This window comes from Melitaea cinxia, chromosome 26 (genome assembly GCF_905220565.1).
Source record: "Melitaea cinxia chromosome 26, ilMelCinx1.1, whole genome shotgun sequence".
NCBI classification, from domain to species: domain Eukaryota; kingdom Metazoa; phylum Arthropoda; class Insecta; order Lepidoptera; family Nymphalidae; genus Melitaea; species Melitaea cinxia.
Window position 1 is genome coordinate 5,791,029 of NC_059419.1, and position 14,797 is coordinate 5,805,825.

At 34.3% G+C, this 14,797-nt stretch overlaps 1 long non-coding RNA gene across 1 annotated transcript in view; it reads left to right on the forward strand.

Moving 5' to 3' along the window:
- The first annotated feature begins 479 nt into the window (after window positions 1–479).
- Window positions 480–14,797, forward strand: part of LOC123666522 — a 19,975-nt gene continuing 5,657 nt past the window's right edge. The window contains exons 1-2 of the long non-coding RNA XR_006745265.1: window positions 480–490; window positions 9,023–9,026. This is a non-coding gene — a long non-coding RNA (uncharacterized LOC123666522). The remainder of the gene's footprint in view (window positions 491–9,022; window positions 9,027–14,797) is intronic.

The following is a 14,797-nucleotide window of genomic DNA, read 5'->3' on the forward strand; positions in this document are numbered from 1 at the left end:
GATACCCCAAGGGGTGCCCTATCTCTGGAATTCCGCTTATCACTACTTTTTGGGACACCCTGTATATTTACTGATTACGGGTTTTTAGTCGTAGATTTTTATTCGAAAGCTTGCGCTACCCCAAGATTCTTTTGGAAAAGATTTAAGCGACAACGAAAATTTGACGTGATATTAACGATACGGTAACGATATCCGGATAATGTAAGTTATCAGGATTTGGTCGTAGTCAAGGACGTAATAGGACAGCCTATTTACGAGGGTCGCTTTTTTAGCAAGTTCGTCCGTCACTTTCGTTGTGCAAATGTTTAAATCTTAAAATTAAACATTATACTCGCAGATAGGTAAATAACGTTTTCGTGCTCTCGACGTGTTGTGGCCATTGCTTTTTAATATTTTTATGTACCTATCAAGCAATTTGTCTTTAAGACAAAGTAACATAATTGCATGTATTTGTATCCATAGCTAATTTTAGCATTTCAAGCTAACTCACGTAAAATCACGATTGCAACTAACTGTGTACACTGTAACATATAATGTCTTTATTGTACAGATATGATTGTTTTATTATAGTCTTACCAAGTCTTGTAGTTTATGACGTCAATATTAGCGTTTTGCTGTCGCTAAAACTCCTTCTATTAATTTTCGCAGGCATTTTTTTTCTAAATCAGTCGATAACTTAATATTTCACGCAAATAAATTTTTGAAAAATATTAAGCACACATCAAACAAGTTTGAAAAGTCTTTGAAGAAATAAAAATGAACTCAAATATTGTTGGTTACGTGATTCCAATTTACCATATTAACAATTTGATTATGATAAACTCTGCGTAACCATATAATCTATTTTAAGCCATTATAGGTAATGGCTTTCTAAGATGAGTCCTCTTTTTAGAAGCGCATTTGATAAAATCTACTAATCTGTTAAATTATAATACTCGTAAGTTATAGCTATCCAGTATTCTGCAGAGATTAATTCTGTTATCATTTCAGTTATCAAAACCTTATATTTCACCTTATATTTTCTATGTTGTAGTTCTAGTAAAGAGTACTCGTAAATATTTATTTATTTATTTAAACTTTATTACACAACTCAAAAAAAACAACAACATAACAACACATCGAGAATAACAGGTTGCGCAAAAGGCGGACTTGAATAACTGTATCTAAACATTCTATAGCAAACAAAAGTGAGCTACCTAAACGCAACCTCATAAATCCAAGTGGCCAATACGTGGCCTCTTGGACAGCAAGAAATAGTCGAATTAGAACTTTGGGTAGCAAGACAAGGTATGGGGTTTTGAAAACGCAGAGCAGATAATCAACCTATATTCGCAGATAATTTCGTGATAAACCAATCTGAAATGAATTGTATTCAAACAGATAAAACTAAGGAATTTCTAATACTTGAAAATGAAGTAGAGCATCAATTGTGTTTGTTTATCTTTCAATGTCAAAGTCTTTACAATTGAAACATTTGTACGATTTGTACGATAAAGAACGGAGTATTTCAAGATATCCAAACAAACAGGGAAAGTCCCATTTTTTAGAAATGACGATTTTACGAATTATTTATAAGTCATACATGAAATTAACGATTTTCCTTTTAATAAAAGTTAATTTATGTTTTTTTTCCTTGTAATATTTTAAGCTTTGTAATAGCATACCTTGAAAATAGTTAGATTTTTAAGTTAATCATTGAGATAGGGAACTGTAGGAAACATCTTGTTCAAAATTTTGAACAGCCTGACATGGAAAGTGCCTTAAACTTACAGAAGATAACAGCTAACTTTTAATTATTGTTATTTTCCTGTGATGTGTAAGGTAGAGGCTAGAAATTCTGGTAAGGTGTCGGGGCTAGGGTCGGTAATGCGCTTGCAATGCTCTTGGTATTTTAGGCGACCAAATGCTACATTATCTGCTTACCACTAGGCTGATCGCACTCTTGGTTATCACTCGTGTCGTCTTAAAAATCAGTTTTTTATTATCTTGGTATAAAGGCATTTGCCTCTTAGTTTGATACGTCGATATTATCTTATATATAAAATTCTCGTGTCACAATGTTAGTTAAAATACTCCTCCGAAACGGCCGGGCCGATTTTTGGGAAATTTTGTGTGCATATCGGGTAGGTCTGAGAATCGACCAATATCTATTTTTCATACCCTAAATTACAAGGGAGGGGGATTAAGGGGGTTAATAAGATATATGACAGAACAACGTTTGCGGGGTCAGCTAGTAATATATTATTATCTTTACGTTATAATATCATATTCGTAGTGAAATTTTTCAGTATACAACATCACTGTTTTTGGAAAGTCCGACGCCAGCATACCTGATGCCACTCAGGAACAACTTAATTGGATATCCTAGGACATTGGAGAGTAAGGGAAGCATGGGTATAGGCCGAAATTGAAAAAGGATAGTATGATTAGTTTTTAGGTACTTTTAGGTTCGGGTATGACAAGAGTAGTAGTGATGGAAAGACATTGGATGGAAGTGAATAATTTATTATGTAAATGATTACAGGTGCAATGTCCACCAACATCGGAAAATCATATTGAGGCTGAGACTATCGCTAAAAATTTCATTAGTTAATTTAGAACTGACATGCTTCTAAAAAACTGGGTACGTCTGGTGAGAAAAGGGTAGATAAAAGTGAAAGCGTTGTAGCCTTAGTGTTAGAATGCACAGTGCCAGGTGGAGTAATAAAATGTGTATTTGCAGAATTAAGATTCAGGGAACTTTAACAAGTTACCGACTTGATTTTGCTTCAGCCTGTAATATCTCACTGCTGGGCATAGGCCTCTTTCCCCATGTAGGAGAAGGATCAAAGCTTAATCCACCACGCTGCTCCAATGTGGGTTGGTGGATGTATTCCCTACTATAAGTAACTCTCGCAACCAGGTGTACATGATAACAACTGGGACCGAGGACTTAACGAGCTCTCCGAGGCACGGTGGAGAGACCCACAAGCACACACGCACAACATAAAGACCGACGCCGAGACCATGACAAACACTTAGACAAATATTATTAATATTATATTGTAATGTAATACTAAAAAATATTCTTAGCATTAACCTAGATATAAAATGTTAACATGTAAATAAATGACTTTCGTCATAAAATGTTTTTGAGTATATGTAACATTTATTAGTCAATAATAAAATATTATATAAACCGATATTAAGCCATAGGTGACTGATTTGCATCAGTGAACTCGGTGATATTGGTTTCTAAGTGGAAACTCTGTAAGTTAAATCTCTGAATATCTATAATCCCACCAAAAACATTTTCATGTAAAATGTTGCCAAGACGAGATCATATGGCTCGCATTGTCAAAAAGTTATCAGATCTCATGTAGAGCCAAGCTTCTAACTCTACACGCCCTAACTCTACAAGTCCTAACTTCACAAACTCTACACCTTAGTCAAAATATGTGGCTTGGCCGTTTCGCTACCGTCACGTGGGCGTAAGGTGAAAATTTTTTTCACTGTTTTTTACTTTTCTGTCATACAATAGTTCTATTAAAGAAAAAATAAAAAGATGAAGAATAATTGATATACATATAATACAAATAAAAATAAAAAGAGAAAATATATTTATATAAATGAGACAGGAAAGTCGTCATCTACAACATCGGCAGCCGGTAGTAACGAAACGGCCAAGCCACATATTTTGACTAAGGTGTAGAGTTTGTGAAGTTAGGGCTTGTAGAGTTAGGGCGTGTAGAGTTAGAAGCTTGGCTCTACATGAGATCTGATAACTTTTTGACAATGCGAGCCATATGATCTCGTCTTGGCAACATTTTACATGAAAATGTTTTTGGTGGGATTTCACTTCTTTTTGTAAGTTGCTTATGACAATACTATAGTTGCATTTTACCTCAGACACATTTTATACCATAAATATCATCTAATCTTCACCATATTCGGTTTAAGCACGCTGTTTTTGATTTTATGTTGAACTGATATGCAAACGGTGATCTCCGCCAAAACTTAAATACCAAAATTACAAAATGTAAATTTTCGACATAAACTAATAACCGATTTTTATTTTTTATGTTTTTTATTATTATTATTAATAACACGGAGTCCCTATATCAATTTTCAGACCTCTAGCATCAAAATTTGCGGAAGTCTCATACAAACTTCCATCCCCTAGTTTAAGGGGTTGGGGGGTAAAAGTTCCAAGTTTTAGAATTTTTTTGTTGTTTGTGTACTAATACTAGCTTACATACCAAATTTCAGCTTTCTGGGACTTCAGGAAGTACTCTAAGAATTTTGATGATCATCAGTGAGTGACGAAATCGGGGTTTTTTAGATATCAATAAAATCTAAAGTATACGAGCTATGCAATTGAAACTTTATATGTTTAATAAGTTCACTATCAACATCATATCCGCAGAATTTTGTTTATCTGGTATAATCCAAACCCAAGTTATGAAGGTTCAAAAAAACGACGAAGCACTTCGAGAAAAGATAGGTAGTGCTTTTCGTTTTTTTTTTTTTATTTTTTTATTTTTTTTTTGGTTCGTCTTGGCGGGGGCACTACCGTGCCCCCAGATATAAAAATGAGTCGCTGAATGTGTTGCTAAGCGCAAAACTCGAGAACGGTTGGACCGATTTCGCTAATTCTTTTTTTAAAATATTCCTTGAAGTACGAGGATGGTTCTTACGGAGAGAAAAATTCTAAAAAAAAAAAAATCATTGTAATTTTTAGTGACTATTAAAAGAATTTTGTAAGTTTTATAATTTTTAATTTTTGACATAATGTAATTGTTGACTTATTAACTTAAAAAAATAAAAAATTAAAGAATCGACTGTTAGGCGATACGAAGTTCGCCGGGTCAGCTAGTAATCTATAAAACTAAAGTCTGCACTACATCTATTTGGATTGTCACACTAATTTCACGAATTGTTCGTAAGAAAATTAAAAACTGGAAATTGTAAAAGATGTATCCAAAAATTGGTAATTTACATTAAAATATAAGTGCTTCACATTCCACACTACAAGAAAGTTCCGAATCCTATATCGGGAAACACGTACAACATAAAGACCGACGCCGAGACCATGACAAAATTCAGTATAGCTTTTACAAACAGTGATCTTTTACCGAATCAATTGGAAAGTGTATCAGCGAGATGCCATGACCAATGCACCAACGTGTCATTAGTCAGTTGAATTATACCACTATCATTTTTATACCAGCCTGCTACACACCTGCATCATTGACTAGTATTTAAAAGGAACTGTGCATTCCTGCTTTTAAGATTGACCAATAAAAGTAATTTATGATCCTGAATAGCTTATGAAACTGCAGAAACACACCCACTCCGTCGGTACGAGTCGCACAGGTTCATAATGACTGCACTTAGTAAAATTATATGACAGATTTCCTCAAAGTCGTAATATTTGTTTAAAAATAATTTAAGAACAAATAATAAGTGTTTTCAATAGTTTATCTTTCATCGTCAAGGATTTAAATCGTTATACGTACCAATTATAAATATACTAACTCTCTTTAATATAGCCTAGCATGTATTAAACATTGACGATAAATGACCTTAAAATCTCTCTCTCTCTCTCTCTCTCTCTCTCTCTCTCTCTCTCTGGGGAACTACCCTTTATGTACCTACAAGTAAATTGAGATACTACCCCAGTCGGGCCTATCCAGATTTTGAATATGATATTTCTTGCAATATCCTAACCCAACAAAACTGATTGTATCAAATTGTTGCTCTATGATCAAATTATATAAAATCTTTACGATATCTTGTAAATAATTGGAAGAAATGGCTAATTAGTCATAAGTCCACCCATTGTACTTCACTGTTTGTAACTATTATTCTTCTTACTCTTCTTTACTTTCTGTACTATTTATGCTTTTTTTGTAATATATTTGTCGTGTACAATGAAGTATAAAAAAAAAATAATGACATAAAATAAAAATAAACTAAATTAGGTCTCACAAATAAATCCTTTAAAATATAAACATCCTAATTGAATCTTAACAAAATTAATTTTTTCTGATAAAACCATTGTTCAATAAGCCTAGTGAAGAGTTTTTTTTTTTGTGTATTTTACGCTTTAATCTGAAAGAACTGTTTAAGAAATCTTAAAAAGTAACTGTTGTTTACCTGATTTTTCGTAAAACTGTTTTACGCGAAAACACCATTTAACAGTTGACAGGAAAATTATATCCATAAACGTATTTAAAAGGTAAATTGTTAGTCTGTTATAAAATAACGAAATATCGTATATAATAATACGTGAGTCATCTTTTAACACTATCGACAACATAGTACTCTAATAATATACTATTTATTTAGTATGTCCTTGTGAAATGTATAAAATACTAGCGACCCGCTCCGGCTTCGCACGGCTATAAAATATAATTATAGCCTATGACATTCACTGAAAAAATGATTAAAATCGATCCAGTAGTTTTGATTTATTCATTACTGCCCGTGGCCCGCACGCGTTAACTTAGAGTAAAAGCCGGCCAGAACCGCCGCAAACGCTACGTACCGCGATTTTTAAATCTGTAATATCTTCGAAAATATTCATTTAAATCATATGCTGTAAAGGGCCATATAGATCTATATTAAATAAAAAATATATTTAAGGTATTTAATTGGATAAGGATTTTTTTTTTTTTTTTTTTTTTTTTTTTTTTATATACTAGACCCCCACACATGGGTGTGAGACTGTCCCTACGCTACTCATTCATTCCAGTTCTCGCTAGTATTCCTCTCGCACTTTCATTCAGCATACTAGTTCTTTCTGTCATTCATTCCTCATTCACACACTGGGTGGGTTCCCATCTAATCTAATTTATTCTTACTATTTCTATATTACTTAAAATTATAAACTCTTGGGGAAATGAGTGGGGTTTGCGTACAATGATTTTATTTACATTTTAGCATACTTTTCTTAATACTATTTTATTTTGTTACAATGGTTTATATTTACAGATTCTCTTATACAATTATTCTTACTTCTAATGACAATTAAAACTAATTTTACATTGGAAGCTATTCTAATTCTTATATACTATTCCTACTTACATCTTATTTGCTTATGTTATGCTACAATATACAATTATATTCAGAAAACATAATTTACTGAGTCTTATTTCTAATGTTAACGGCTTTAACTATTTTTTTGCAATACTGTAGGAACAGTTCTCTACTTGCTTTATTTTTAATGATTTCACACAAGTTCCCTTTTATCATCTGTACGCCTATTTCATTCTCTAAACGTAGCCTCTCGTAGGCAAATGCAGGACACTCCAGGAGGACGTGGAGGACGGACTCGGAGCACCCAGGGTCGCAGACGCACGACGGACTCTCCTTACACTTGAAGCGGTACAAGTATTCGGAGAATCCGCCATGCCCCGTCAACGCCTGGGTGACAAACCAGTCCACCCCTATTTTGCTCGTGATTTTGTACGCGGCTATCGCGTCAGGGAAGAACACCCTGGTGACACCAGCCGTTTCGCCGGCTCGATACCGCTGGTTCCATTCATCAAGCGATTGCATGCGAATGCTCCGCCTGATGAATGAAACCGGGCAGCTGTCATAGTCAAAAGCGCGTTTAGACTTCAGCGCAGCCTCCTTGGCCAGATGGTCGGCACGCTCATTGCCCTCCAGCCCTGCGTGGGCTTTGATCCAGAACAAACTAACACGTTTGTCCCGGAGCAGAGCCCTTCGCAGGTGTCCCCGCGCTTCAACGGCTAGGGGATGGGGGGCTACCGGGTTCTCCAGCGTGAGCAGTGCCGACAAGGAGTCGGAATAAATCCCGACGGATCCAGCCAAGGTGTCCGCGGCCATCCGTGCCGCCCGACATATCGCCAAGAGTTCCGCCTGGTAGACCGTACAATAAGACGGCAAAGCAAGCTTGAGGGTTTTGGTTTCGGCGGCGCCAGCCCATACGGACAGCGCCGCGCCCACTTTGCCCTCAATCTTGCTTCCGTCCGTGAAGATATTAAAGGCGTGCTCGCTGTTTGCGGTAAACTGTTCTTGGTCCGCCAGGCGCTTGAACTCGAGGTCGACATGAGAGGCGGGGTGCGGAGACCGCAGAGCCGAGGACATCCGCTCCACCTCTCGATCCCCTATCACCCGCTGGGGGACCCCCCGTCTCGCCTCGTACAAATTCGCGGCTTCGCGGACACGGAGGTCGAGGGGGAGTATCCCAGCGAGCAACAATGCAGAGTTCAGAGAGGTGGTTCGGTATGCCCTGCAAAGCTTCTGCGCGAAGCCCCGCTGGACCACGTTCAGCTGCTTGCGAACACCGAGCTTGTCCACGGCCGGCGCCCAGACGGCAGCCGCATACAAAATCACGGGCTCAACCACCGCCCTGTAAATAGTGCGGATTACTTCAGGATGGAGACCCCAGCTGGCCTTAGCCGCACGGGCCAGCTGGTGATAAAAGGCGAGCGCGCGCCTGCAGACGTTCGCGACGTGGGCGTTGAAGGTGAGTTTGTGATCTATGACGACCCCCAGCAGCTTGATCTCGCTCGCCAGGACAATGTCGACCCCGCCCATGTGAAGACGCGGGGTGTCATACTTCAGTTTGCGCGTCACAACCATAGCGTTTGTCTTGTGGGGCGCAAACCGAAGCTTATTAGATGCTCCCCACGCCCTCACACGTTCGAGGACGGCATTGGCCCGACGTTCGATCTCGAGGGCCGTATCACCCTCGAACACCAACACCACATCGTCGGCGAACGCCTGCGCGTACTCGCCTTTGGCCTCCAACTCCTGAAATTGGATAAGGATTAATGCTGTATTGGTTAAAATCGCTTCGAAAATTAGCCATTATTTGTCGTAAAAAGTAAATGACAAAAAAATGTTATTGTGGGATATCCATAAGAGATAGGTATATACCATCGCGGAGTTTTCTGTAGACCTTTTCAATGTGTACAATACTTAGTACATTATTTTAATAAATCTCGTAGGGTTCAGCCTGCGTTTGCAATTTAAGCGAAAAAAATAATTATTATTTACGACATAACATTAGAAAAGTCAAAAATAACAGTATTTTTCCACTATTTAATGGATGTTATTATACATATAAACCTTCCTCTTGAATCAATCTATCTATTAAAAAGAACCGCATCAAAATCTGTTGCGTGGTTTTAAAGATTTAAGCGTACATACATGTGCAGGGACAGAGAAAGCGACTTTGTTTTATACTATGTAGTGATTATAGAGATGCTAATGAGCTGATTAAATAACAATCGGTTTTACTTTTTAATCGACTTCGAAAAAGGAGGAGGTATTATCTTCGACTATATTTTTGTTATTCGACTATATTTATATTTGTATGTTCCGTCAGAACTTTTGACTGGGTAAAGGAGTGCTTGTCATATGATCCTTTTCAAATTTAATCGAGATTTGATAAGTATTTTTTTAATTATATCTAAAAAAATGCGTATTACTTGACTTATTTGTCGTCGACATTCGTTGTATGCTGTATGTTGCTGTATTATATCTCATAACTTTTTACTAGGTGTACCGATTTTGACGATTCTCATTTTAATCGAAAGCTGATGCCTGTTTTGTGGTTCCTATTAAATTTAATTGAGATCAAATGAGCAGCTTATGAGTAATCTTTAATAATACGTATTTATTTGACTATTTTTTCGTTTACCTACGTTGTAATACTTAATGCTATAATTGAAGTCAGTTTTTTTCGTTTGCGAGCAAATAATAAGTACTTTATGTGTATTAGTAATCGTTGCAAGTTAGCACTTATCATCGTCACTCAACATCTTTCGATTGTACAAATAATATAATCTAAAGTATTATATCAAAACTGTAACAAAACCAGTTCCGTTCGTTAAAAGTATTTCAAATAATTCTTGGATTATACATAAATCATAAATTTTTTTATTTCGTTTTTAGTAAGTACAGCTGAGACTAGACCGGAAAGTTCCACAATCCCAGTCTCATCGTAGACGACTAAATTGCAGGGGTCACAACTAGACCTTGCACGCCCTCTCTACGTATGAATTTGATTTATTGTTCATTTATTGTTACTACCTGTCGCCTATTATAAATAGCTTGATTATGGGCTCTTTAAAAGTTATTTTTTATTTGGGACTAGCAGTGCCCGCGACTTCGTCCGCGTGGAATTTAAGAAAATAGTTACCTATTGTTCAGTTCGCTGAGTTATAAAAAAAAAACTAAAATAAAAGTAGCCTAAGTTACTCCTTATTACATCACCTATCTGTCAGTGAAAGCCTCGTCAAAACCGGTCCAGCCGTTTCAGAGATTAGCCGGGACAAACAGACGGACAGACAAAAATTATAAAAAATGTTGTTTGGTATATGTACCGTGTATACCCATATGCATTTAGAAACAAGCGGTTATTTTAGTATTACAAAAAAAAAACAGAATATATCTTTTTAAGGCGCTACCCCGACCAAATAACCTTGAGCATTCGTTCCCTCTTTGCCGCACCCCACCTCTACAATACTTCGTAAAACACTACTAGCGCTATTTGGTAAACAACTTACGAATACGCGTAAAAAATATAGATCATGGAGTCCGTAGACATGGCATTCATTAAAAAAAATTTTTTTTAAAGAAAGAAATGTTAATTGGTGAGTAAATTAATTTTGGTAATGAATTCAGTGACAACACCTACGTTAATAAATAAATAAATAAATAAATATATATATATATATATATATATATATATATATATATATATATATATATATATATATATATATATGTACTACAAATATATTTTATTTAATATTAATATAATATATAATATATTTGCTGTGTACAATAAAAAGTAAATTAATTTTATTTAATTGGTGCATAAATAATTTTGGTAATGAATTCAGTCACTACACTTACGTTCATAATGAATACTTACAACTTTTATTCTAATACTAGCGACTCGCCCCGGCGTCGCACGGGTGCAATGCTGATACTAAATATAAAATATATATAGATGAAAAAATACTAATATATAAAAAATATATTGTATTACATTATAATGTATATATTATATATTAGTACATTATTATATTACCGTTGCGTAGGTTTAAAGATCTTAGCATACAGACTGCGGAAAGCGACTTTGTTTTATACTATGTAGTGAAGTATAAGTATTCATGATACTCGTTTGGTGTTGACTTTTTGGATTGAAGGCGAGTTATCTATAATAATAATAATAATAATATACTTTATTGCACATGTAAATAAAGAACAAAATTTACATAATAAGCAATTATAGTAATAAATTGTTCAACCAGGCGATCTTATTGCTAATAATTGTATTTGCTCGCAAACGCAAATTCAATTACATCAACAAGTAATACAACGTAGATCGACGAAAAAATAGTCAAGTAACTACGCGTTATCAAAGATTACTCAAAAAGTAGTTATTAGATCTCGATAAAATTTAAATATGATGATATTAAATGTCATGATAAACATCAGCTTTCGATTAAATAAAAAATTATCAAAATCGGTACACCCAGTAAAAAGTTATGCGGATTTTCGAGAGTTTCCCTCGATTTATCTGGGATCCCATCATCAAATCCTGGTTTCCTTATCATGGTACAAAACTAGGGATATCTCCTTTTCAACAAAAAAAGAATAATCAAAATCAGTACATCCAGTAGAAAGTTATGCGTTATAATATAACGTAGGTCGACGAAAAAAGCGTCAAGTAAAAACGCATTATTAGATCTAACTCGAAAAGTAGTTGTTAGATCTCAAATAAATTTAAATGGGACTAAATGACACACACCACTTTTCGACTAAATTTTTTTTTGTCGAAATCGGTCCACCCAGTTAAAAGTTCTGATGTCCACATACATAAAAAATACAGTCGAATTGAGAACCTCCTCCTTTTTTGGAAGTCGGTTAAAACAAAATACAATCGAATTGGGAATCTCCTCCTTTTTTGGAAGTCGGTTAAAAAGCAATCTATCTTTATTATTCAGACAGTGTAAGTAGAAAAATATTTTATTTTTAACAAACAACTTTTTTTTTTATTTAAAACAAAGTAAATTTTATTTTATAAACTTCAACAATAAATGCTAACAAGATGCTAATAAATTTATTATTGTTAATTGATATTGTGTATTGAGCGTGCGCTAGCCGACACGGTGACAAACAACACAAGCTTCTCCCTCCAAACCTTGCGGCAGACTGAATTCCGATACCCTGTGCTTGAGTTACAGTAGTGAATACGCCCAGATTTTAGAAAAAAATCTATAAAAATTCAAATTTGGGTCTTTTGAAAAAAAAAATTCTTACGTATTGTTCAGTATTAAATTGTCAATCCATTGGTGTCGGTTGCAAAATAAAATAATGTTTACTTTACGAGGAGATGCATATTATCAATCACTATTTCTCATTTTTGTGGTATCGTTGTAAGGAGATTATTTAACATCTATTCCTTCAAAAAAAAAAAAAAAAATCTACCATTGTATAATTAAAATTATGCAGAATTTAACTGTGTTTTTATTAGTTTGATTCTTCTTTCCATTAACAAGTAGATAGCTCCAAAAAAGTGCACAAAAAACGGCTAGCGCGGCGTTTTGGTCAGGGAGGCGCCTTAACATAATATATTATAATTTACTAACAGTAAACAGCGTGTAATTGTTACCATTGTCAACGTTACATTCGTTTTATTCTTTTATCTGTATTTCTTAAGTAATGTTTTCCCACACATAAATTATTTTTTAGAACAAAAATACAATAAATACTTACCTTATTGGTAATATTATCTTTTTAGGTTATAGATGGATAAAGTCATTAATGCCAAAGATAAAAATGTGCCACTTGTCGTTTGTTTAACTGCAGTGCACTTATTACGAAATTTACAATCATTACAAAAAAAAAATCATTAGCCATTTTTAAAGTTCCTTCTTTGTTTATAAGTGTAAAAATTTGATAAAACGTTGAAATATAATTTTTCTTAAACACTTTTGTAAAATGGCCATTCTAATTCTTTTCTAATATGTGTCTACTTATCACAATTCCATAAATGGGCATGTGAAAAATCGGGTGATGGAACATAAGCTATAGAATCATTTGGCACTGTTTTCTCAAATTGAAATCAGTTCATAATTTCAATGATTAGATATAAATCATCAAAAAAACCATCTACTAAAAATAGTAGTACATACTATATAAACTTCTTCAGTGATAGTAGACAAAAATAACACACGTTGATCTATGCATTAACATAAGGAACATTATAATGTTTATTCCATTTTTTTTCTGTTTATGCAATAATAATAAATTTTTAAAGCTGTTATATAACTGAAGAATGGCACCTAACTAGTCACGTAATTATGTAAGAAAACTCATTATAGAAGCCGCCGATAGGCTACAATATTATTAGTATCTTTCGTAACAATAATTTATATGAACACACAGGCTATACATATTTCATTGACTACTTACTGCCTGCCATCGCGTTAATACTTAATTTATTAAAAAATTGTTAAGGAATATATAATATAAGACATTTATTAATAAAACTAACATTGTTCTGTTATGTTTTGTTTTTTTTTTTTCTAAAACAGAGTTACCCAAAGTAGTAGTTTTAACATCAACTCTTTGCATTTGAAAGTATCTTCGAAATCAGGCTATTCATTATAATTATCTATTAGAACACACAGCTAGAAATAACATTGAAAGTTCTTACATATGTAAATATTTTGGTATTACGAATAGACACTGCAACATGATTTATGTCAGATGTCATGCCAGTGCATACTTTTCCCTTTTATACATATTGTTTGTTGTCATGTAGACAATCGGAGGTACAAATTAGAAAGTGAACCACTTCCGCAATTAATAGTTTATTTAAAAAAAAGTGTTGTCAAACAAAATATTACAACTATGGAGTTGAGAATTGGAACGACAGATTTACACAGGACAACCTTATTGTAAAAAATTTAAATCTTTTTAGATCATCTTCTGCAACCGAACTAACACGGTTCATTAACACGTTCAGTGCCACCGACTCGCCCTGCGTGTTTACGTTAATTTTATTCGAGTGCCGGTGACACGCGTGGCGAGTTCAATGTTTTTCAGTAATATTTTCAAAACGCTTCTGTATATTCTGTTCAAAATTACATTGTAGACTTAATATGATATTATTTAAACATTTACATGGTGGCCTGGATGTAAAGAACATTTTTACATTTGAAAGAAAAAAATATATTCTGCAATGCCATGAACTCGCTAGGCGAGTTCAATGCCGCAGATTCTCAAACTTTAACGTCATCAAATTAATAGCCTGGATCTACTTATAATATGAACCAGAATGAAAGCATCACAAACATCTAAATAACAGATAAATTACGGTTTTATGTTTGATTTTTAGTGGGTTGATGTGGCGTTCACTGTAAATCTAATATCAAATTGGATAATTCTTTTTTTTGTGTTTGTTATTGTTAGGACAAGTTTCGTTTAGAAGAAAATTAAGTTTTTTTTTTTACTAACATAAGTTTTTTTTTAATTTCATGATATGAAATGTGAGTGAGTGAAATACACTCGAGAGCAAAGAAATCGCACAACTCCTACATTTTAATTTTGACTGCAAGTATTTTTTAAATTTAATGTTGTTTGCAAATACAACTTGAATTAAATTGAAGTACACATTGTTAGCTTTCTAAAAACCCATATGTGCAACTTTGACCTTCGAAATCATTACAATAGTAACAAAACAATAGAATTACCCAAATTCACTCGTTCGGGTAGTTCGGTTTGTAAGACGTTGGTTGAGCAGGTATAAAAGATTAAAAAAAAA